Raw genomic sequence first — 24,960 nt, 5'->3', positions numbered from 1 at the left:
CCAGTCTCAGTATTAATGTGCGATATTTTCCTTCTTTGATCTTTTGCATGGGGATGGATTCATGTTTAATCAGCTTCATTTTTACTGAATTGGCTGAAGAAATTGAAGGAAACTTGTGCAAGGTTTGTAGTACCGAGACTGGCTCTAATGTAGCGAGGGTTCTAAGCAATCAGTTATGATAGGGGACTGTCTAGTCAGAGGCACAGATAGATGCATCTGCAGCCAACTGCAAGACATCAGAATATCCTGTTGCCTCCCTGGTGCCAGGATCAAGGATATCGTGGATAATAATTCTCAAAGGGGAGATGGACTAACAGGAGGTTGTTGTACACATTGGAACTAATGACGCATGAAGAGACAAGAATGACATTCTAAGAAGAGAATATGGTAAGTTAGGCAGGAATTTAAAAAGGAGGTCCATGAGGGTAGTAATATGTTGATTACTCCTGAGGTTGGTAGGGGACAACCCAGGCAGATAATGAGGAAAGAGATCAATCTGAGATTGGTACACTTGAGATAAGGACCAAGTGAAACAGTCAGGTTAGGTAGGAATAAAGCAGAGAATGAGGAAGACCTGATAATTTATTTCAATGCAATTGGCCTAATAAGTAAGGCAGATGAACTGGGACATGGTTGGGAATGTAGGACTGGGATAGAGTATAGATGTTATAGGAAGGATAGAAAGGGAGTCATGAGAGGAAGAGGAGTGGCATTTTTAATTAGGGATAAGATTATGGCTCTATTTGGGATATTCCTGGGAATACATCCAAGGAATGAACTTAGGTGGATGCGAACAAAAGAAAGGGTCAGTACTATTGGTGGTCCAGTAGTTGGCAGGATGTTGAGAAATGAATTTGTAAGGATATCTTGGTTGCTTGTGAAAATAATAGGGTGGTTATGGTAGGGGATTTTCATTTTCCAAACATAGACTGAGACTGCCATAGTGTTAACCACTTAGCTGGAGAGGAATTTAAGTGTGTACACGAAATTTCCTAATTCAGTATTTGGACGTACCTACTAGAGAATGAGCAAAACTTGACCTACTGTTGGAAAATAAGGCAGGGCCGATGACTGAGGTGTCAGTGACAGGGTACTTTGGGGTCAGTAAACTTAGTTCTATTAGTTTTAAAATAGTGATGGAAAAAGATAGACTGGATCTAAAAGTTGAAGTTCTAAATTGGAGAAAAACTGTCAAAATTGAAATTTTGGCCCAACAAATCCACACTGACCTACAGAACATGCCACACAACCATCCCCCTATAACCCACCTAATCTACACATCCCTGAACACTGGGCAATTTAGCATGGCTAATGCACCTAGACTGCGCATCTTTGTCTGCGTGGGTTTCGTCCCACACAATGTGCAAACTCCACACAGTTGCCCAAGGTTGGAATAGAACCCGGGTGCCTGGTGCTGTGAGGCAGCAGTACTAACCACTGTGCTGCCCTCAAAGGGCAAGAACTTTCAAAAGTTGATTGGGGGCAGATGTTCATAGGCAAAGGGATGCTGGAAAATGGAAAGTCTTCAAAAATGAGATAATGGGAGTCCACATACAGTATGTTCCTGTTAGTGTGAAGGACAGGGCTTGTAGGTGTTTGGGAATGCTAGATGGCTTGGAAAAATTGAGGTATTGGTCAAGAATAAGAAGGAAGCATAAGTCAGAAACAGCATAGATCAAGTGAATCCCTGGAATGTAGGAAGAATATCTTTTATTGTCATGTGTACTCTATTGTAGGAGTATAGTAAGAAGCTTTTACAATGTCTGCCAGTTATGGTGACATTTTTGGTCAAGTACCTCAGTACAAATCTTGGATACAGCAGAGGAATAAAAGTAGTTGCATTATTTTAGAGTTTAAATAATTAAAAATAGGACATTGTTAAAGAGTTGACATTTACAATAAGGAAATTTCAAATAAGCATTACATTGTACTATCTCAACGCAGGGAGACTGGTCTGACTATCTCCATCAGACCCCAGTCCACCAGCCGTCCCCACTCTGTTCTAAGCCTCCAGTCTGCTACATACCAGCTCTAAGCTGCACCAAGGTAAGTTCTAGGACTGCTTCTCCAGTGTCAGTCTCTGCTCGGGACTTGCTGCCTGACGCTGCTCTAGAGTTGTTTCCCTGTGCTGCTGTGGGGCTTGAAGGCAGTAGTTGTATGCTTGAGGGATATCAGGAGGGTAAAAAGTGGACATGACATCGCTTTGGCAAATAAGGTTAAGGATCCAAAGGGCTTTTACAAATAAGATTAAGGACAAAAGGATAACCAGGAACAGAATAGGACCCTTTAAGGATGAGTAAAGCCACCTATGTGTGGAAAAGCAGGAGATGGGGAAGATACTAAACGAGTATTTTGTCTCAGTGGTTACTGTGAAGAAGAATGCGGAAGATAGAGAATGTGAGAAATAAATAGCGACATCTTGAAAAATGTCCACATCTCAGAGGAGGTGGTGTCAAATAGCTTAAAACTCTCAAAGGTGGATAAATCCCCAGAACCTGCTCAGGTGTATCCTAGAGCTCTGTGGAAAGGGAGGGAATTGATTGCTGGGCCCCTTCCTGAGATACTTGTATCACCTGAGAGGCTGGAAAACTGGAGGTTGGCTAACATAGTGCCACTATTTAAGAAAGGTGGTAAGGAAAAGCCAGGGAACTATAGACCAATGAGCCTGACATTGCTGGTGGGCAAGTTGTTGGAGGGAATCCTGAGGGACAGGATTTACATGTATTTGTAAAGGCAAGGACTAATTAGGGATAGTGAGCATGGCTGTGCATAAGAAATCGTGTAATGAAGTAACAGAGGATTGATGAGGGCAGTGGACATGATCTATATGGACTTCAGTAAGGTATTCGATGTGGTTGCTCATATGCTGGTTAGCAAGGTAGATCACATGGAATGCAGGGAGAACTGGCCATTTGGATATGGAATTGGCTCGAAGGTAGAAGATAGAGGGAGGTGTGGTGGAGGATTCCTTTTCAGACTGGAGGCCTGTGACTAGTGGCATGCCGCAAGAATTGGTGCTGGGTCTTTTTTTTTGTAATTTACATGGATATGATTTATGATTTGGATTTGAACATAGGAGGTATGGTTAGTAAGTTTGCAGATGACACCAAAATAGGTGTACTGGACAGCAAAGAGTACAGCAGGATCTTGATCAGATGAATCAATGGGCTGAGGAGTCGCAGGTGGAGTTTAATTTAAATAATGTGAGATGCCACATTTTAGAAAGGCAAATCGGGGCAGGGCTTACATACTTAATGGTAAAGTCCTGGGGAGTGTTGCTGAACAAAGAGACCTTGGAGTGCAGGTTTATAGTTCCTTGCAAATGAAGTTGTATGTAGATAGGATAGTAAAGAAGGTGTTTGGTCTGCTTGCCTTTATTGGTCAGTGCATTGCGTATAGGAGTTGGGAGGACTCCACCGAACATTGGTGAGACCACTTTTGGAATACTGTGTGCAATTCTCGTCTCCCTGCTATAGGAAGGATTTTGTGAAACTTGAAAGGGCTCAGAACAGAGTTACAAGGATGCTGCCAGGGCTGGAGGGTTTGAACTGTAGGAAGAGGCTGATTAGGCTGGGGCTATTTTCCCTGGAGAGTCACAGGCTGAGGGGTGACCTTATAGAGGTTTATGAAATCATAAGGGATGTGGATAGGGTAAGTAGGTGAGGTCTTTTCCCTGGGATGGGTGAGTCCAAAACTAGACAGCATAGATTTAAGGTGAGAGGGGAAAGATTTAAAAGGGGCCTAAGGGGCAACTTTTACATGCAGAGGGTGGTGTATGTGTGGAATGAGATTCCAGAGGCAGTGGTGGAGGCTAGTACAATTGCAACATCTGGATGGGATATAAATAGGAAGGGTTTAGAGGGATATGGGTGGCAAATGGGTCTAGAATCATACAGGATTTCTGGTTGGCAAGGACGAGTTGGATGGAATGGTCTGATTCCATGCTGCCCATCTCTGATTCTATAACTCTTAAAAACCAGTGTAGCAAATGTCCACAATTGTTTACAATGATGACATTGTGCTATGCTAATGTTTCAACACAAGTTGAGAAGAAACTTTGGACAGAAGTATGTGTTTCAAGCACAGCATTTTGCTTTCACTGTATCCTTCCTGCTTTTTTAAGTAAAATGGCATAGTGAGAACATATTATTAAAGGAAATAATAAAAGACCTGCAATGTTCTGGTGTTCTTCATGACTGTTGGATGTCTCAAAGTGCTTCACAGGTTATGAAGAACTTTTTAAACTGTAGTCACTGTCCTGTTTAGGAGAAGCAACTGCCAATTTGCACTTGACAAACTCCCTACAGCAATGTAATAATGTCCATAAATATTACTTTAATTTTTGTTAAGTAGTAAATATTGGCCACAACACCGGTGGTAAATGTCTTGCTGTTCTTCAAGTACCATGGAAGCTTTCATATCTGCATGACTACGTTAAATGCCTTCAAGGCGGAGATTGATAAATTCTTGATCTCACAAGGAACCAAGGGCTACGGGGAGAGTGCAGGGAAGTGGAGTTGAAATGGCCATCAGCCATGATTAAATGGTGGAATGGACTCGATGGGCTGAATGGTCTTACTTCTATTCCTATCTTTTAAGGCCTTATGCCATTCAAAAGTTAACACTGCCATCAGTCATAGCTTCCTCGGAATTGTGTTGGTGTTTCAGCCTCAACTCTTGTGTTCAAACCCTGTAGCAGGACTTGAAAGTGGAACCTTGTGATTCAGAGATGAGTCTGCTACCAACTAAACCACAAAAGCCAAAAATGTTCGTCAAACTATATTATTCAATTTCTGGTTAAAGAATGACAACACAGCTTTATTAGTGTAGATTTCAGTAATCATGCAAGTCCCATTGAGGGATTAGAAATTCCTGAATACACGTAAATAAAACCTTCCCAAAACCCAATTCAAGAAATGAATTTTATAACGTGAAATAAATTCATATTTTACTGTTTGGTGATTTGTCTCCAATGAGATATGAAAAATAAATTGTCATCCCAACATCTCTTCAGTTTATTTTTAAAATTTGATTAATGAAGTTCATTATTGCTGCCCCCTTTCTTAAACTCACATTCATCTTTTAAAAATACATGTTCTAAGCAGTGTGTTCAGTAGAAACTTTTTGCCAACCTGGCTCACTTTTTGGCCTGAGTTGTATAGGTTTTTCATGTGCATTTGAGACCCATTTTCATGTTTAAAAAGTATTTACATGATTCTAAATGCTCAGCTTTGTATGGCAGCAATATTGCAAAATAAATGTGTGATGCTGGTCTTACCGTTAGGCCAAATATATTCACATTTGGTCTTCTGCTGTCATAGATCCACCAGTGCTGGTTTTTGTAAGGGCAGATCATATAGTTGCATTTTTCAAATCATTGTTTGTAGAATGCAATTTGAGGCATCTGTATGAAATATTAATACCTATACACAGTCACTTGGGAAAGTAGCAATGTACAGGGAAGGTCATGTCTTACCGACTTAATAGAATTCTTTGAGGACGTGACAAAGTTGATTGATGAGGGAAAGGCTGTAGATGTCATATACATGGACTTCAGTAAGACGTTTGATAAGGTTCCCCATGGCAGGCTGATGGAGAAAGTGAAGTCACATGGGGTCCAGGGTGTGCTAGCTAGATGGATAAAAAACTGGCTGGGCAACAGGATACAGAGGGTAGTAGTAGAAGGGAGTTTCTCAAATTGGAGACCTGTAACCAGTGGTGTTCCACAGGGATCTGTGCTGGGACCACTGTTGTTTGTGATATATGTAAATGATCTGGAGGAAGGTGTAGGTGGTCTGATCAGCAAGTTTGCTGATGAGACTGATTGGTGGAATAGCTAATAGTGAAGGGGAATGTCAGAAATTACAGCAGAATATAGATAGACTGGAGAGTTGGGCAGATAAATGGCAGATGGAGTTCAATCCGGGCAAATGCGAGGTGATGCATTTTGGAAGATCAAATTCAAGGGCGAACTATACAGTAAATGGAAAAGTCCTAGGGAAAATTGATGAACAGAGCGATCTGGGTGTTCAGGTCCATTGTTCCCTGAAGGTGACAACGCAGGTCAATAGGGTGGTCAAGAAGGTATATGGCATGCTTTCCTTCATTGGGCGGGGTATTAAGTACAAGAGTTGGCAGGTCATGTTGCAGTTGTATAGGACTTTGGTTTGGCCACATTTGGAGTACTGTGTACAGTTCTGGTCGCCACATTACCAAAAGGACGTGGATGCTTTGGAGAGGGTGCAGAGGAGGTTCACCAGGATGTTGCCTGGTATGGAGGGTGCTGGCTATGAAGAGAGGTTGAATAGATTAGGATTATTTTCATTAGAAAGATGAAGCTTGAGGGGGGACCTGATTGAGGTCTACAAAATCATGAGGGGTATAGACAGGGTGGATAGCAAAAAGCTTTTTCCCAGAGTGGGGTACTCAATTACTAGGGGTCATGAGTTCAAAGTGAGAGGAGGAAAGTTTAAGGGAGATATGCGTGGAAAGTTCTTTACACAGAGGGTGGTGGGCGCCTGGAACACGTTGCCAGTGGAGGTGGTAGACGCAGACACGTTAGCATCTTTTAAGATATATTTGGACAGGTACATGGATGGGCAGGGAGCAAATGGACACAGACCGTTAGAAAATAGCTGACAGGTGATCAGTGCAGACTTGGCGGGCCGAAGGGCCTGTTCCTGTGCTGTAGGTTTCTTTGTTTCAATGCAACAATCCAAAGTGTTAGAAATTGATTCTATGTCACAGTGAAATTACTTTTAATTGTGTGTTAGTTAGAATTTGAGTCTGAAGCTTGGTAATCATTGTGAGCTACTTTATTGTGATCCGTTTTCATCAATACTTCATGGGCACTTGTTGTGCTTTGGTGGTGTCTTTCTTCTGGGCCCAAAAACCTGCTCCAGAGATGTGTCACGAAATATCTGAACAGTTTAATTTAAAATAAGTACAGAATTGTGTTTGTTTTTATGTGCTACTTTGGGACAATGAAATGCTTCTCGCAGCTACCTGAAGACACTTAGAAATGCAAATTTAGTGCTAAACAGATGTACAGAATAATCTGGTTAAGCTCTAAAGTCATGTTGTGATAGCTCATTTGGGATTTTCTAGGTGATGTACAATAAAGTGCTGAAAATGACAGCTTTATGCAAATGATTTTAGAACGGTGTCAATTTACCATTGTATTACAAAACTTTGTTGTAGTCACCCAGACCAAAAATATATACCTAATCCTTATACAACAAGAGCAAAGATACCTGGAATAAAAGCTTAGGGTCAGGTAGCATCTGCCAAGAGAAAGAGTTTTCATTTCAGAGCTTTGGGGAGGGAATCTACATTTGGATTTGACTGTTCTGCACCAACATTGTTACCACAGTCTCAATCAATGGGAATCAGAATGCTCCCCAATCAGATCTGGAGTCAGGCAGGGCTGCCCACACTCTCCTGCCTTGTTTGTATGCTGCATAGAGCCCTTTGCTGAGTCCATCAGGAAGAGGGGTGTCTATTTCAGGCAGCAGAGGCCTGCAGGTCAAAGCCTCCCTCTACCTGGATGATGTTGCTGTTTTCTGCTTGGATTCAGGGTCAGTGAGCACACTCCTGAGCATCTACACCCAGTTTGTACTAGTCTTAGGCGCCAAGGTCAGTAGGGGCAAGAGTAAGGCCATGTTCTTTGGGAACTGGGCTGACTGATCCTTCATTCCCTTCACCACCAGGACAGAATACCTGAAAGTGCTGGATATGTGGTTTGGAGGGGCTGGGGCCTGCACCAAAACTTGGGAGGAGTGTGTCACCAAAATGAGGCAGAAACTAGGCAGATGGGAGCACCGATCCCGTTCTGTTGCAGGTAAAAACTTGGTCATCAGGTGTGAGATAATCTCAATGTTGTTGTTCATGGCACAAGTCTGGCCTATTCCCTGAACCTATGTTGCTGCTGTCAGCTGGGCCAGCTTTCACTTCACCTGGCGCTTGTAGATGAACTGAGTTCAAAGGGGCATTATGTATACAGAACTGGACAAAGGGAGGAGAAGGATACTCAATGCTACCCTCACCCAAATGGCCACCTTTGTGTGTGGCAGCATCAAGCTGTGCATATATCCTCAGTATGTAAACACCAAGTGTCACCATTTACTGAGGTTCTACCTGTCCCCGGTGTTGCAAAGGATCTGCTTGGCCTCGTTGCCATGGAACGCTGCAAGTAGTTGGATCATCCCATACCACCTGTCCCTCAAGGAGAAATTTGTGGTCAATCAGGCAGTCTGCACAGAGAACCCATGTAGCATCCTTCGTACCCTTTGGGAAAAACAAACAGTGGATCTTGTCAAGGGGTTCTCTGTGCAGACTGCCAAAGTCATCACCAGAGCTCTCCATCAAGCACCAGGACATTACTTGGCTGGTGGTGAGAAGGGCTTTGCCTGTGAGATCCTTCATGATGCCCGGCCTCTCTGCACCATTGCACACTGCCCTTCAAGTAGCTGCAGAGGGGACAAGACTGTCACACACCTCCTTCTGGAATGTGCCAATTTAAAGGAAGTCAGGAGGGAAATGCAATGGTTTTTGTCGAGGCTCATCCCAAATACCTCTGTGACGTGGACTCTGCTCTATAGTCAGTTTCCTGGGACGCACACCAAGACCAACATCACCTGTGTCTGGAGGGCCATCAACATGGTGAAAGATGCACTTTGGTCTGTCCGAAACTTACTGGTCTTCCAGTAGAAAGAGTTGACCCCAGCTGAGTGTTGCAAGTGAGGGACGCAGTAAAGGTTGGGGCAGCTGCTGCCAAGGCACAGTGGGGAAAGATCACTGTTTGAGATCCTTTTGCCAAGCAAAGAGGGGATCCATTCAGTAATCAGACCCTGCTGATGCCTCAGCTAAATGCCAAAAATACAGTAAAAGGCAAAAGCCAATGTTTATTTTATTTTCAGTAAGTCATGACAGCATAGATCAGAATGACTGTATTAACTGTGTATGTACGTAAAGATTTCCTTCTATGAATAAAGTATATTTTTGCAATGAATAAAAAAAATTCAGATCAATGAAATATCTCTGAACTATACTGTCAACTTTTTCTTTTCACAGACTCAGCCTGACCTCTTCAGGCTTTTTTTATTTCAGAGTTCTAGCATTTTCCTTTTAAAACTAATCCTTACACTGCCCTATTTTATTTGGAACAGCATTTATAGACACTTTATGAAGTGGGAAGATAAAAATAAAACAAAGTATAAAAATGCTATGTTACATTGCTCATAATTAAAGTTTGTTAAGCCATTGTTGTATTAATAACATTGCGTATATTGTGTGATTATGGAGTTTTCAGGGTTACACTGAAGCTGTGTCATTGTTTACCTTATCCTGCCAGCCAACCTATTTGGCTTCTGTTCATCTGATTAAGTTAACTTTTAAATTGAGCTTTATAAACTATTCTTGAACAGTAATGCTAATGAAAATATTTTTAGCTTTATGTGCAATTACTTTTGCAACCATCCCAAGTTAAACAACAGCTCTTTAAAAATGGGTTTGCAACAAATTTTTGTTTCTAATTCACTTAAAGCATGAATTGGGAGAAAAAGTAAGCCATTTCAGCCCTAATGCCTCCTTCCCAATTCAAAAAGATTGGGGCTACTCTGTCTTTATTTTGAATTCCACATTCCCATCGAGAAACTCCTTCTCCCACTTTCTACTATCCCTGTACTTAACTCCATCTCAAAATATCCAGCGACCCACCTTCACTGTCCTGTGAGACAGAGACTTCCAAAGTGGCACAGCCCTGAGAATAAAACAATCTCCTCAGCCTTCTAAAACGGTGACAGTTAACTATAAAGCAGTGCCCTGTAATTCTGAAATCACTCAGAAGGAGAAGCATCTTTCCCACGTCCTCCTTTACAAGACTGTTTGGAATCTTTAAATTAATCCAGGTGAACTGTTGTTCTTCTAAACTCTAGTCAAAAATGAACCCAGTCTATCAAACTTCTCCTCTTAAAGTAACCTGCTCATTCCAATTATCAGTTTCATAAACTATCTTCAATACATTTGCTTCTCTCTTTAAATAAAGAGGCCATCATTGTGCATGGATGAATTTACAGATTTTGAGTTGGTGTTATGTTGAGATTTGCTCAGTTTGTCATTGCGAACAATGACTTTTCTAATACAATCCTCTTCTTCACTTCAATACCAGTGCATGTGTTTTCTATGGTGCTCTTGTGGAATTGTGTGGCTGGAGAGGTGGAAGTGCTCATCATTGTTGGGACCTCCCAATGTTTACACTGCTTGTGTCGGCTTTAAAGCATGGCTGCATAATCATACTTAAGATGCCACAAGCTAGGAACTGCCCTTCACCATGAGGTGCTACGTTATTATCGTACAAACTATGGCCCAGAAAGGAAAATTGGTTCCCAACAGAGAGCTGGAGATGCTGCTGTATGGAGTGATGGTGAAGACAGCTGTATTTTGTCATGCCAATTCGCAACATAGACCATGCTACAAGACCCAGCCAGCCTGGACAAAGCAGCCTGGGTCAGTGCTGTGCCCAAGTCAAAACAACGTGCATTGCTTCAGAAAGATGAAGAATGATTTTCCCAAGGGTAAGTGTCACTCTTTGGCTCTGCTGATGACATGTTTCAGTTCCACTCATGACTCACAGCCACCTCATCCTCCAAAACTACTGACCCCCCTGCCCTCTATACTTCCCATTTACCACCCAGTCACTGGGACTTCCTCACCAACATTCCTGCTCCTGCATCATCACTAACAGCTCTCCTATCCGCTTCCATCATTGTTTATTCTTTTGTGTAAATTCAGGAGACATAACAGGGTGTGGTATTGAAAGATAAGACTTTTCACCCATTTGAGAGTATAATAACTGCTTTTGGGGTTAAGGAAATCTGAATAGGCAACCAACCCAATAAGCTTGATTGTTTGGTAGGTTGGAATTTCATTGCTAAAAAAAAGTTGAAGCTTTTTATTCCTATGCTTACCAGCCCTAGGATGGAAGAAACAGACTTGAAAAATGGATACCATTTCATACAGCATTTGAAGAGTATGCTACTTGTATTGGTCGTCGTTGGCATGGAGATGCAACAAGGGTATTAACTGTCAATTTAATTCTCAGGCCAAGCAGTTACATTCTATTGTATTGCTATGAGGATGCATCCAAGAACTGGCTGTCTCTATGAACCCTCTTTATAACAAGAAAGGTGCAATGTATGTTCAAATCCCTTTTGCGTCCATAAAACAGGGTCCTGAGTATTTGCATATGGAAATTCTAGCACATGCAAATACAACAAGGAGATGATGGTCCAAGTATATTGTTGCTGCAGTAGTAATCCAGTGATATAAATAATGTCCTGGGTTTGAAACTCACCATAGCAGATGGAATTTTAACTCTAGATTTTTATTTAAAATTCATTTTTTAAATTTTAGTTCTGTCTTAAAGGAAAAAAAAAATCAAAGTCTAATTTTGACCATGAAGCCATTTGTCAAATATTGTCTAGCTCACTAAGGTCCTTTTTAGGGAGGGAAATGCTATCCTTATTCGGTTTGGTCTATGTGTGACTCCAGGCCCACAGCAATGTAGTTGATTTTTAACTGGCCTCTGAAGTGATCTATCAAACCATTCCGTTGCATCAGCAGCTGGAAAGGAAGGAAACAGATGAAATGGAATGGACTACCTCTCTTTGCAACACAAGCATAGCAGCAAACACAGCTGAATCGACCCTGCAAAGCCATCCTTAGTAGCATTTAGGGCTGGTGGGAGAAAGTTGAGTCAACTGTCTTACAGACTTGTAAGGCAACAGACTGACAGTCATACTTGTGGAACTATATCTTAAGCAATTTGTCCTAGACAACACCGTCACTATCCCCTTGTTATATCCTGTCAGACCTTATGCCTGACCTCATCCTCTCCAACCTGTCTGCCACAACTGCATCTGTCAATGATGGCATTAGTAAGGGTGACTACTGCATTGATCTTGTGGAAATGAAGTCCTGTCTTCACGTTGAGAATACCCTCTGTCTCCTTCCATAAAATCCCTACAGTGTGGAAACAGGCCTTTCGGCCCGACAAATCCACACCGTCTCTCAGAGCATCCCACCCAGACCCATCGCCCTATAACCCACCTAATCTAAACAGCCCTGAACACCTAGCCTGCACATCTTTGGATTGTGGGTGGAGACTGGAGTACCCGGCCGAAACCCACGCAGACTTGGGGAGAATGTGCAAACTCCACACAGAGAGTCACCCAAGTGTAAAATCGAAACTGGGTTCCTGCTGTTGTGAAGCAGCAGTGATAACCACTGAGCCACCAAACCACCCTACACTTCACAAATTAATCCTTGTGCAGGCGCCATCTTCTCTGTATCATTCCGATTTTAGTATATATGCTGCTGAAGTGAGCACATATGTTGTAGTGTAGCACTAGCGTGCTAAGTGAAACAGATTTCGAGCAGATCTAGCAACTCAAGACATGAGGCGCTTTGGGCCATCAACAGCATCGGAATTGTACTCCAACACAATTTGCAATCTAAAGGGCCAGCATTCTACCATTACCATCTAACCAGAGGATTGACCTTGGCTCGAAGAAGAGAGCAAGAGGGTGTGCCAAGTGCAGCACCAGGCATTCAGAAAATGAGTGAAAGCCCGGCAAAGCTACAAAGCAGGTTTATCTGTGTGCCAAACAGCATAAGCAGCAAGTGTTAACAGAATTAAACAATTCAACAGCCAATGGGTCAGATGTAAGCTCTGCTGGCCTGCCACAACCAGTCATGAATGGTAGTGGATAATTAAACAACTCTGCCTAGTTTTGATCATCAGTACAATGATGAAAGGAATCATCAATAGATCTATATACCAACATATAGCAATAAACTGTTCACTTGCACTCAATTTGAATTCCACCAAGGCAGTCAGCTTCTGACCTTGTTATTGCCTTGAACTAAACATGGAGAAAGAAACTGAATTCCAGAGTTGAGGTGAAGTGAGTGACTGCCCTTGACATCAGGCTGCATCTGGTCACATATGGCAACAAGTGACATTAGCAAAACTGGAACCAGAGGGAATAGTTTCCACTGGTTAGTGTCATGTCTGGCACAAAGGAAGACAATTGTGACAGTTGGAGGACAATCATCTCCACGCCTGGGCATCTCTGCCTTAGTTCCTTAGGTTGATGTCCTTGGCTCAATCATTTCAGTTGCTTCATGAATGACTTTTGCTTCATCCTAAGGTCAGAAGTGAGGATGTTTGCTGATGATTGTACAGTGTTCAGCACCAGTTGCAATTCCTCAGATACATAAGTAGTTCATGCCAAATGCAGTAAGACTCGGATATATGCAGGCTTAAGGTGACAAGTGGCAAGTAATATTCTTGCCACACAAGTGCTGGGCAATGACCACCTCTAACAAAGAATCTAACCATCATCCCTTGACATTAAAAAGTGTTACCACCACTGAATCCCCACTATCAATATATCGGGCATCACCGTTGACCAGAAACTGAACTGGACCAGCTGTATAAACATGAAGGCTGAAGAGGTGTGAAATTCTGAATGAGAGCAAACATGATGATGTGGTGAGGCCCGTAATTTGCTGATTGTTGGAAAATGGGAGATCTTTAAAACTGAAATATTCTTGTATTTCCTGTGTAGGATGGGGCCTCATGTAATGGATGCTACAGCAGTTGTTTCCTTTTCTAGAAGCTTCTACTACACAAGTGTAAGGAAGATGACAACTAATACCACTGAAGCTACTATTTCCTAAAGATGACAACAAATATTATCTGGCACCATACGTACACTATTATCAAAGCAGTCTTTTGGAAAATAAAAATGATTGTTCCTAAAATAACTGAAAATTGACCTTCAGGTGAAGATGGGCAAAGGGACAATGGTTGTTGTGATGTTGTGAGTCATTGTCCTTTGCTGACTGGCTAAAAGGATTCAGGCAAACAATTGATATTGTGTGGATTGCAGGCTCCAAATATAAAATCTATTGACAAAAGCTCAGATTCAGACAGTAGTCCCTTATCGGGAGTAGTCCTTATCAGCAGCAATCTTCTTCAGATAGAATACATAGATACATAGATCCCTTAAAATGGCCACCCAAGTGGACAGGGTTGTTAAGAAAGCATATGGTGTTTTGGCTTTCATTAGCAGCAGGATTGAGTTTAAGAGTCGTGAGATCTTGTTGCAGCTCTATAAAACTTTGGTTAGACCGCACTTGGAATACTGCATCCAGTTCTGGTTGCCCTATTATAGGAAAGATGTGGATGCTTTGGAGAGGGTTCAGAGGAGGTTTACCAGGATGCTGCCTGGACTGGAGGGCTTATCTTATGAAGAGAGGTTGACTGAGCTCGGACTTTTTTCATTGGAGAAAAGGAGGAGGTGAGGGGACCTAATTGAGGTATACAAAATAATTAGAGGCATAGATAGAGTTGATAGCCAGAGACTATTTCCCAGGGCAGAAATGGCTATCACGGGGGGTCATAGTTTTAAGCTGGTTGGAGGAAAGTATAGAGGGGATGTCAGAGGCGGGTTCTTTACACAGAGGGTTGTGAGAGCATGGAATGCGTTGCCAGCAGCAGTTGTAGAAGCAAGGTCATTGGGGACATTTAAGAGACTGCTGGACACGCATATGGTCACAGAAATTGGAGGGTGCATACATGAGGATCAATGGTCGGCACAACATCGTGGGCTGAAGGGCCTGTTCTGTGCTGTACTGTTCTATGTTCTATGTTCTAGAAGATGAGCTAAAAGATATTGAAGGAAAATTCAGGTAAATGTTCCCTAACACTTCAGTTGAAGGGCAGGGTGTTGCCTTTGCAACTCTAATGAGATCATCAACTGCCTGTTCATACTTCGGCAAGAGTGAGCCATCCTTAATTATCACAATTTGTATGCTTTTTTTAATCTACTGTCTATATTGCTGCTTCTTAACAAACTTAATAATCTACCCAAAAATTCTTAAAAATGGTTGAATATGTCCAGAGGCCCCAAAATCTAACACAATGCTGACTTGTGTGGATGACGATTTTAGAGCAACAGTATCTATGGAGCACTTAGGGACGTTGTGATGAAGGCGGAGTTGGATGAAGGCTGAGACAGGCCTGAATTTTGTTGGGAAATGTTGCAGTCTAGTTTCTCTGGGAAGAAGAAGAAAATTGGCTGTAACATATAAGTCTGGTTTGTTGAGCTAATAAGGAGATGGAAATGCTTGGAAATAAGATAATCGGCATTTAATAGTGAGATTCCAAAGTCATTGTTTTAAATTTCTGGATGTGAGTTTGCTCGCTGAGCTAGAAGGTTAGTTTTCAGACGTTTCGTCACCATTCTAGGTAACATCATCAGTGAGCCTCCGACGAAGCATCCGGCTTCGTCGGAGGCTCACTGATGATGTTACCTAGAATGGTGACGAAACGTCTGAAAACTAACCTTCCAGCTCAGCGAGCAAACTCACATCCAGAATCTCAACCTGAGCTACAAATCTTCTCAAAACTCGCTATCATTGTTTTAAGCTTAAGGGTGAAGTCAGAAAAAGTTTTCTTGATGGTCAGATTCTGATTTTTAAAAATTATTCTTTTTCTTTTACATGCCTTTACAATTGTCCGCATTATTCCAGGGGGCAGAAAATTCCACCCATGGTATTTAAGATGTGGGCTCACTGATACTCTATTCAACTGAAGCAAAACATCATTATTTTTCATGTTCAGCCCCTTTTAAACTGAAGGATAGCATTCCATTAATTTAATTACTTGCTGTTTCTGCAATTTTTTTGTGATTCATGCACCAGAAAATCTAGATCCCTCTGCACCTCAGAATTCTGCAGTTGCTCTCCATTTAAGTATTACAGTATTTTTTGTTCATCCTGCCAAAGTGAACTATATCTCATTTTTCCACTACCTGCCAGATTTTTGCTCAGTCACTTAATCTGTTTATATTGGTTTGAAAAATGATATTTTGTTATACATTCCAATTTATCTTTTGTTTGTCATGCGTAAATATAGCTGCCATGCCTTTGTTCCCCTCATCATTGATATACATTGCCAAAAGTGAGGATGTAGCATTTAAGTGGAACACCTTAAATCACAAAAACATCATAGTTGTATTCCAGATTACAACCCAAAGCCGATCAAAAATTTGCTGGTCTGAAATTTAGAAATTTTATTGTGCATTATAAAACTGTTAACACTTCCATTGAAGCTGCCTGTCAGAAATTATGTATTGACCTTACAAGTGAGTTTTATTACATGCACTTCTAACTATGAGTTAGACGTATGAAAACACAGGTGCTCTAGGGAAGAGCAACTTGGTTAACCCTTTATTTATAGAACAGAACTTTCCAAATGAATTGTCAAAGAGAATTTGCTTATTTATTCACAGAAATACAAGTTAGCTTAAGAAGTGCAGGTTTGCAAATCAGTCCAGTCTAAATTTTTTGATTAAATATGAGTACAAAGAGCATGTGACAGTGTAAATGTGGTTGTTTTGATTTTTGATAACCTTGCCTGGATGAGTATTTATGTATAATTAATCAAGAACAATGACAGGTTACATCATTGACAGGAATAGTTTACAGAAACACTGGGTTCCTTAGGATAGGTGAGAAATGTAGCTGGAACAACTTTGTGAAAAGTTGGTACCAGGTTGACCAATGGAACTGAGTTGCATGAAGTCATCTTTGAATCACTGCAAATGTCTTGATATTACTGAGGCTAATATCCCTTGAATAATCTCAATTACAAATACAGATCACTGCGTTGTTATTTCTACACAGTTCATGCTATTTATTAAAAATTGTTCTCAAACTGATGGAACTTTCACAATATCTAATGCTCCCACGTTAAGTTCTGACTGTTTCATGCTAGGATGTGCACTATGGACAAGGTAGTTCCCACTCACACAGAGTTAGAGCTCTGTAGGGCCAAGATTAGCTAATCTCTCTATCTCATTTTGTAGTTAAGGCTAAAATGACATTGACTTACACAACTGATGGAAGTGAGCATATATTTACAAATGTGATAATGCATTTACAAGAAAAGGCACCCTTGCCCTGTAAGTTGTTATCTTTCTTCCCCCCCAATGTGTCCAGATGCAGTTTTGGGGTGCACAACTGAAGCATAAGGAGCATCTTATAGTGGAGTCTGTTGACCTTGGAATTTTGGTCAGACAGTCCTGGGATGTTTTTGTCTAGAGGGCCCAAACATGCTGAATATGTCCTCCCCAGATACTGGTGCATCCTTCTCAGCTTGAGCTCTCTCAGGGTGGAGGTGGTAGGCTCAGCCACCACTGCAGCGTTCCAGAGAGGAGATTTCTGTGGAGATGGAAGTTGGGCACTCCACCACCAATCTTTCAACATTTGGGTGGGCCATTTCCTCCTGGAATGAGACCAAGGGAGGCATTGGCTGTGTTAAATGTGGCTGGCATAGTTGTTAGCACTGTTGTAGGTGGGGGAGCAACGGCGTGGCATCCTGACTGAGTGAAGGGAGCTGCAGAAGGCATGTAGGACTAGTCAGTCAGGAAAGTGGGATAGATGAGTGTCAATGATGGAACATATTGCATGCAATGGTGACATGGTAGTCCATGAGCCTTGGTTGGAGATGGATGCAATAGCAGAATTAGAATGAGTGTGATGTAGTAGACTCCATGCAGGGCAGCTCTGGACTGAATGCACTGAACCTGCACGAAAATTGTGTTTTAAATATAGCATGGGGAAGTCCCAGCAGTGGCAAGTACTTCTGCTTTTGGTGAGTAGAAGAATGTGTGAAAGAGACAACAGAAAAGCATAGTACAAGGCTAATGAGGTGATTTGCTATGAATAACATGAGAAAATTTACAAAGATTCACAGAGAGAAACCTTCCTTCAAACCTGGTAAAATAAATCAGCCAATTTCTGGTCAAATTCAGCTCATGGAATTAGTGGGAAAATGCTGCTAAAGACTTTGGGAAAATCACCTGAACAGAAATTATAGTGGACATCCCTTGAATTTGTAGATATCATCAAGAAAACAAATACAATTTTGAATTGTATGAAGGGCGGAATAGATTGTAGACTAAAGTGGCTCAATGGAGAGTGCAGGAGGGCATGCCAGGAGCAGCACCAGGCATGCCTCAGGAAAAGATATCAACCTGGTGAAGTCACCAAACAGGACTACTTGCAAGCCAAACAGCATAAGCAGCACATGATAGAGATAAGCAAATCCATAATCAATGGAACAAATCTGAGCTGTGCATTCCAGCCACGTTCAGTCGTAAATGGTGGTGGACGATTAAACAACTCACTGAAGGAGGGGGCGCCAGAAATATCCCCATTTTCAATGATGAAAGCCCAGTTCATTAGTGCAAAAGATAAGGCTGAAGCATTTGCAGCAATCTTCAGCCAGAAGTGCAGAGTGGATGATCCACTTCAGCCTCTTCCAGTGGTCCCCAATATCACAGATACCAGTGCTCAGACAATTTGATTCACTCCATGTGATATCAAGAAACAGCCGGAGACACTGAATACTGCAAAGGCTGTAGACACTGACAACATTCCGGCAATAGTACTGAAAACTTGTGCTCCAGAACCTGCTGCTCCCCTAGCCAAGCTGTTCCAGTACAGTTACAACACTGGTATCTTGCTAACGATGTCTTGTGCATAATAAAAAAAAGTGACAAATCCAACCTGGCCAATTACTGCTCCATCAGTTTACCCTTGATCATCGGTAAAGTGGTGGAAGGAGTCATCAACAGTGCTATCAAACAGCATCTGTTCAGAAATAATCAGCTCAGTGACACCCAGTTTGGATTCTTCTAGGGCCATTCAGTTCCTGACCTCATTTCAGTCTTGGTTCAAACATCGACTAAAAAGCTGAATTCCAGAGGTAAGGTAAGAATGAAAGCCCTTGACATCTAGGCTACATTCGAATGAGTGTGGCATCAAGGAGCCCTAGAAAAACTGGAATCAATGGGTATCTGGGGAAAACTTGCCCACGGTTGAAGTCATGCCTGGCACATAGGAAGGTGATTGTGGTTGTTGGACAAAAGTCATCTCAGCTCCAGGACAGGTGTCCAGGAGTTTTTCAGGGTAGTGTCCTAAGCCTTCAGCTGCTTCATCAATGATCTTTCCTCCATCATAAGGTCAGAGCTGGGGATGTTCGCTGATGATTGTGCAATGTTCAGCACCATTCGCAACTCCTCAGGTACTGAAGCATTTCACGTTCATGTGCAACAAGCTCAGAACAATGTTCATGCTTGGGCTGACAAGTGGCAAGCAACATTTATGCTACACAAATGCCAGGTTATGACCAACATGAGTAAGAGACAATCTAGCCACTGTTCCTTGACATTCAATAGTGTTATCATCACTGAATCCCCAACAATCAATATCCTTGGGGTTTATCATTAACCAGAAACTCAATGGGACTCACCACCTAAACACAGTGGCTACAAGAGCAGGTCAGAAGTCAGGAACACTGCGGTGAGTAGCTTACCTCCTGACTCATCAAAGCCTGTCCACATTCTATAAGGCACACTTGCCACTTGCCTGGATTCTTGCAGCTTCAACAACTTTCAAGAAACTTGACACCATCCAGGACAAAGCAGCCAGCTTTATTGGCACTGCATCCACAAGCATCTACTCCCTCCACCTCTGATGTTCAGTAGCAGCACTGCGTATTATCTACAATATGCTCTTTGGAAATTCACCAAAGATCCTCAGACAGCACCTTCCAAACTCACAACTGCTTCTATCAAGAAGGACAATGGCAGCAGATATATGGGAACACCACCACCGTTAAATTTACCTTCCAAGCTGCTCACCATCCTGACTTGGAAATGTAATGTCATTCCTTCACTGTAGCTGGGTCAAATTCCTGAAATTCTCTACCCAATGACATCGTGAGTCAACCCACTGCAAGTAGATGGGAATGGTTCAAGAAGGCAGCTCACCACCACCTTCTCAAGGGCAACTAGGGATGGGCAAGAGATGCGACCAGCCAGTGATGCCCACATCCCACAAATGTGTAAGGAAGGTATATATTATCCAGACACTGTATTAAGTATTGATCAGTGCCTGATTCATCAGTATATCTATCATGTAAAAACTTTGGAAGTTCTACAGCTGATAACTGGAACAGAGTATAAGACATCTGCTTAGGTTCTTTGGAGACAGGGAGGTATGTTGGAGGTATTTACAATGAATCAAGGGACATAAAGAATTAGCTTTACTACGGGATAGAATAGAAACTGAAGAGATATAACTTTGGATGCAATTGAAATATTTCACCAAAGGCATATTTGATCCTTGGAATCATTAATCAAAAGTGATTATGGTATTAAATAACTTCCATTTCGTTCTTGAGAAAATAGATAAGAGAAATGGCATTTGTTGTAACTGCTAGAGCAACTAGTTTAACTAGGTGAGCCCTTGGTATTTTTCAGTCACTCTAATTGCCTCTATAAATTATTTATGAAATAAACTGCAATCAAGTTGCGACATTCTAAGTATCAAGGGCACTGGGGAGTGTTGCTGAACAAAGATATCTATGGGTGTAGGTACATAGTTGCTTGAAAATGGAAATGCAGGCAGGCACATTGGTGAAGAAGGTATTTAAACATTGAGAATAGGAGTTATGGTGTCATGTTGTGGCTGGACAGGGCACTGGTGAGCCCACTTTTAGAATACTGCACGGGGTGTGGTTGCCCTTCTATGGGAACCCCAGTCCAACACTGAAACCTTCACATCATCACTTCTATAGGAAGGATGTTGTTAAATTTGAGGGGGTGCACGAAAGGTTTACAAGGATGTTGCCAGGACCAGAAGATTTGATTTATAGGGGAAGACTGAATAGGCTGTGTATTCTTTAACCCTGGAGTGTTGGAGCCTGAGGGGTGACCTTATAGATGTTTATAAAATCATGAGGAGCATGGTTAGGCTGAATAGACAATATCGTTTTCCTTAGGCAGTTGAGTCCAAAACTAGTGAGCATAGGTTTAAGGTGAGAGGGGAAAGATTTAAAAAAGACCTGAGGGGTAACTTTTTCACGCAGAGGGTGGTTCGTATGGAATGAGCTGCCAGACAAAGTGGTGGAGGCTGGTACAATTACAACATTTAAAAGGCATCTGGATGGATATATGAATAGAAGTGGTTGAGGAGGATATGGCAAGTGTGACTAGGTCAGATTGGGATGTCTGGTCAGTGTGGACAAATTGGACCGAAGGCTCCGTTTCCATGCTGTCTGACTGCAGTTCAACCAATCTCACAGCACTTTTTCAATTTGTATTTTACAAAAATTACAAATAGTTTTACCACTTCCTGCCAGAAGAGGACGACATTTGACACTCAGATATGGAAGTGTCAGGGTATTTAAAGTCTTTTTTCACTAAGCAGATAGTTAGAAATGCAAATAATTTTTCATATGATATAATGCTTAACTCATTGAATAAGACCAGAAGGCAAATGTAATTAACTGCATACATAGTGAATATCCTGGTCCTTTTTTAAAGAGTCTTGTCAACTATTTCTTCTCGGCAAAACTCCAACAAATCACTTAGATCCTCTGCATATAATTTACCTTAATATATCCTGAACGCTTTATTTAAAAAATGTAATAACTTGGTTAAATGAGTTATTAATACCAAGCAAGATAAAATAACTTACAATTTCCATATAACTGTGTCTATAATTACAAATCCAAGCCCAAAAATTATTTCTTCTAATGTGGAGCAAAACATAATTTTGCAAAATCTAGAAAATATGAGAAGCTGGAATCTAGTTAATTGAACAATGCATGTTTCGTCGTAGTTTAGGCCGAAGAATTGGGAAATGGGCAAAAGCTGTTCCAGTACAATTACAGCACTGGCATCTACATGACAATGTTGAAAATTGCACACGTGAGTGCCATACGTAAAATTCAAGACAAATTCAACGCGGTCAATTACTGCCACATCAGTTTACTCTCGATCGTCAGTAAAGTGATGGAGGGTGTCATCAATAGTGCTCTCAAGTAATATGGAGTTGGCAAGAAATGCAGATGTTTGAGTCAGAGTCAATACAGTGTGGAGCTGGAGCAACATGGCAGGCCAGGCAGCATCAGAGGAGCAGGTGAGTTGACCTTTTGGGTTGAGGCCCTTCTGAAATGTTGACTTTCCTGGGGAGGACAATGAGCGCACATCACACAGTTGCCCAAGTGTGGAATTGACCCTGTGTCCCCGGCACAATGAGGTAGCAGTGTGAGCCACTGAGCCACCACGCCACCCCTAAAAGTTGGATGAAATTAATATCACCTTCTTTTAGAGCACTTCATAAAATGTTGTAGGCCAAGTTATATCAGTGTTCACCAAGATGAGTGATGACAATGCTGTGAATGGAAAAAGGAAATTAAATAATGTGATTGTCCCATTGCTATTTCTAACAATTGATTGGCTGTTAAGCGAATGGCAGCATCGTGAAAGCAAACATGTCTTAACATGCATTTGAGCAGCCTATTACTGGACCAAGTACTATTCTACAAGAAACAATATTAAAATACTATTGTTATGATGCCAGCTGATGTTACAACTCGACAAGTCAAATCTTGATAGATCACATTTTGTCTTTTTTTAAACATTTGAGTGGTAGCCTTTCACTGAAACATAAACACACAAGATTGTGGTTTGATTTTAAACATAAAAATAAAACAAAACCTCGATGTAACAGTTGAAAAAGTTTCAAAACAAACAACAAAATGAAATACAACCTCTCTCTCACACTATCATTTTACACTCACTCAAAAATAAGATAAGTTGTCCTTCCCTGTCAAATTTGTAGCTTTGATGCTATTACTACTTCTCAGTTCCAGTTCAGTGAGCTGCAAAGTCTTTTTCTTTGACTCATTCAATTGATATCTTAGACATTTTCTGCTTTGAATTATTAATGTAAGTCTAAACTAATAACTTTTGGTCTGGAAATGTTTACAAACTACACACTAACTAAAGTAACTTACCTACTTATCTGCTCTGAACATTGTCTTTTACTTGGTAGAAATGTTACTTGCATATGATTTTAGTCAAGTCTATTTCAAGCTCCCCAAAAGTATATGAGCTAAAATTTTAAACATTGCTCATCCTGGCTTCTGCTAAGCTAATAGCTCAATGCTTCCTTTCTCCAGTTGTAAATCACCACAATGTAAGCAAATTTCATTGTCTCTCTTGGAAGCACATTTTGGCTTAAAATCAAAGTTTTGTAAAGACAGACGTAGTTAATTTTTAAGGCCAATCAAAGAATAGACCAAAACCCATATGTCACTAGTTTGAAATCCAAACTCTTTAAAAAAGTATACCAATCTCCCCCTTTCACCTGCATGTGTGATCTAGAGTGAATTGCTTTTATTTTACCATGCAATTTATTTATTTTTGCAAAATATCTCAGCTATCTGTTTGTCTGTTTGAAAACTTTGACAGATTAATGAGCTTGTGGCTGTCTCCAAAAGCACTAATGGATTCTGTATTGCATAACCTTTCTCTTCAACTTATATGGGAGATAAGCATTTGATGGCTTATCTTAGAATCATAGAATCCCTACAGTGTGGAAAGAGGCCCTTCAGCTTAGTGTTCTTCTAATGCACAATTAGATTCTACACGACAGTATTTCATTTGCTTAGCTATCCTGGGGAAGATGAGTTGGATAGTTTTGACAGGTTTACCTTTACAGGGCTTGCTAGTACTGTTTACAAAGTGAATAGGCTTTAGACTGAGTTGAAGAATTGAACTGATACTTCTGTTGATGAAAGTTGGCATTTAAATCTGGCTATTTCAGCATCATTCTTCCTCTGGCTCAAAGGACAGGTTTCAAGCAACTCACCCTCCAAGAGATGTAACTCTCCTCTTCTGGCATACTTAGAATGGAGGTAGGATCATGATTTTGGGAACTATCCCAATTCCTCATTGTCACCTCCCTGATGAAAGTTCAATTTATAGAGTTAATCATCATTTGTAGCCTAGAGTTTATAATTGCCATGACTAAAAGCTTCGAAGTTTCAGAAAAGGACAAGTGTTAAAAGAAATGTTAATCAGTATGTTGGCATTCTTTGTCATAATGGAAATTAATATTTTCCATGGCTGCCCTTATGCATCTTTGTACTGTGTTAGACTATTTCCTTGTTTGTTCCTAACTGAGCACAAAATTTTGTATGTTTTTAATTTATTGTTGTATAATTTTATCTTTGTGCTACTTCTGCCAGGACTTGATGCAACTTTGTACTTACACAAGCTATAACATAATTTTTAATGTCACATGTGAAGTATTCCCCAGTTACATCTGGGGTTATATCATATATATAGGGTTTATAGTTCGTTTTAGCTCTTAATATGGTCAATATTGGGTCTTATTTACCAATGTTCTTTTGTTTCAAAAGACAGTCGCTCCTCAACCCATTTGTGTTTGATTTTTTTTGTGGATAGTGAGAACATAAGAACATCACTGGGCAGGGAATTCCATAGATTCACAACCCTTTGGGTGAAGAAGTTCCTCCTGACCTCAGTCCTACATCTGCTTCCCTTTATTTTGGGGCTATGCCCAGTAGTCCTAGTTTCACTTGCTAGTGGAAACAACCTCCCTCCCTCCACTTTATCTTTTCCCTTCATAATCTTATATGTTTCTATAAGATCTCCCCTCATTCTTCTGAATTCCAATGAGTATAACCCCAGCCTACTCAGTCTCTCCTCATAATGCAACCCTCTCAACTCTGGAATCAACTGAGTGAATCTCCTCTGCACCCCCTCCAGTGAATATATATCCCTTCTCAAGTAAGGAGACCAAAATTGCACACAGTACTCCAGGTGTGGCCGCACCAGGACCCCATACAGCTGCAGCATAGCCTCCCTGGTTTTAAACTCCATCCCTCTAGCAAGGCTGACAAAATTCAATTTGCCTTTTTAATTACGTCCTGCACCTGCAATCCTACTTTAAGCTATTCATGTACAAGGACACCCAAGTCCCTCTGCACAGCAGCTTGCAGCAATT

The 24,960-nt window shown here is 41.2% G+C and overlaps 1 pseudogene; it reads right to left on the bottom strand.

Annotated features, from left to right (window-relative positions):
- Positions 1 to 12,294: 12,294 nt before the first annotated feature.
- On the bottom strand, positions 12,295 to 12,388 carry LOC125458580 (U6 spliceosomal RNA; annotated as a pseudogene).
- Between the last annotated feature and the right edge of the window lie 12,572 nt (positions 12,389 to 24,960).

This window comes from Stegostoma tigrinum, chromosome 13 (genome assembly GCF_030684315.1).
Source record: "Stegostoma tigrinum isolate sSteTig4 chromosome 13, sSteTig4.hap1, whole genome shotgun sequence".
Lineage (NCBI taxonomy): Eukaryota > Metazoa > Chordata > Chondrichthyes > Orectolobiformes > Stegostomatidae > Stegostoma > Stegostoma tigrinum.
The sequence above is the reverse complement of the archived record's forward strand: the minus strand, read 5'-3'. Positions and strand labels throughout refer to the sequence as shown.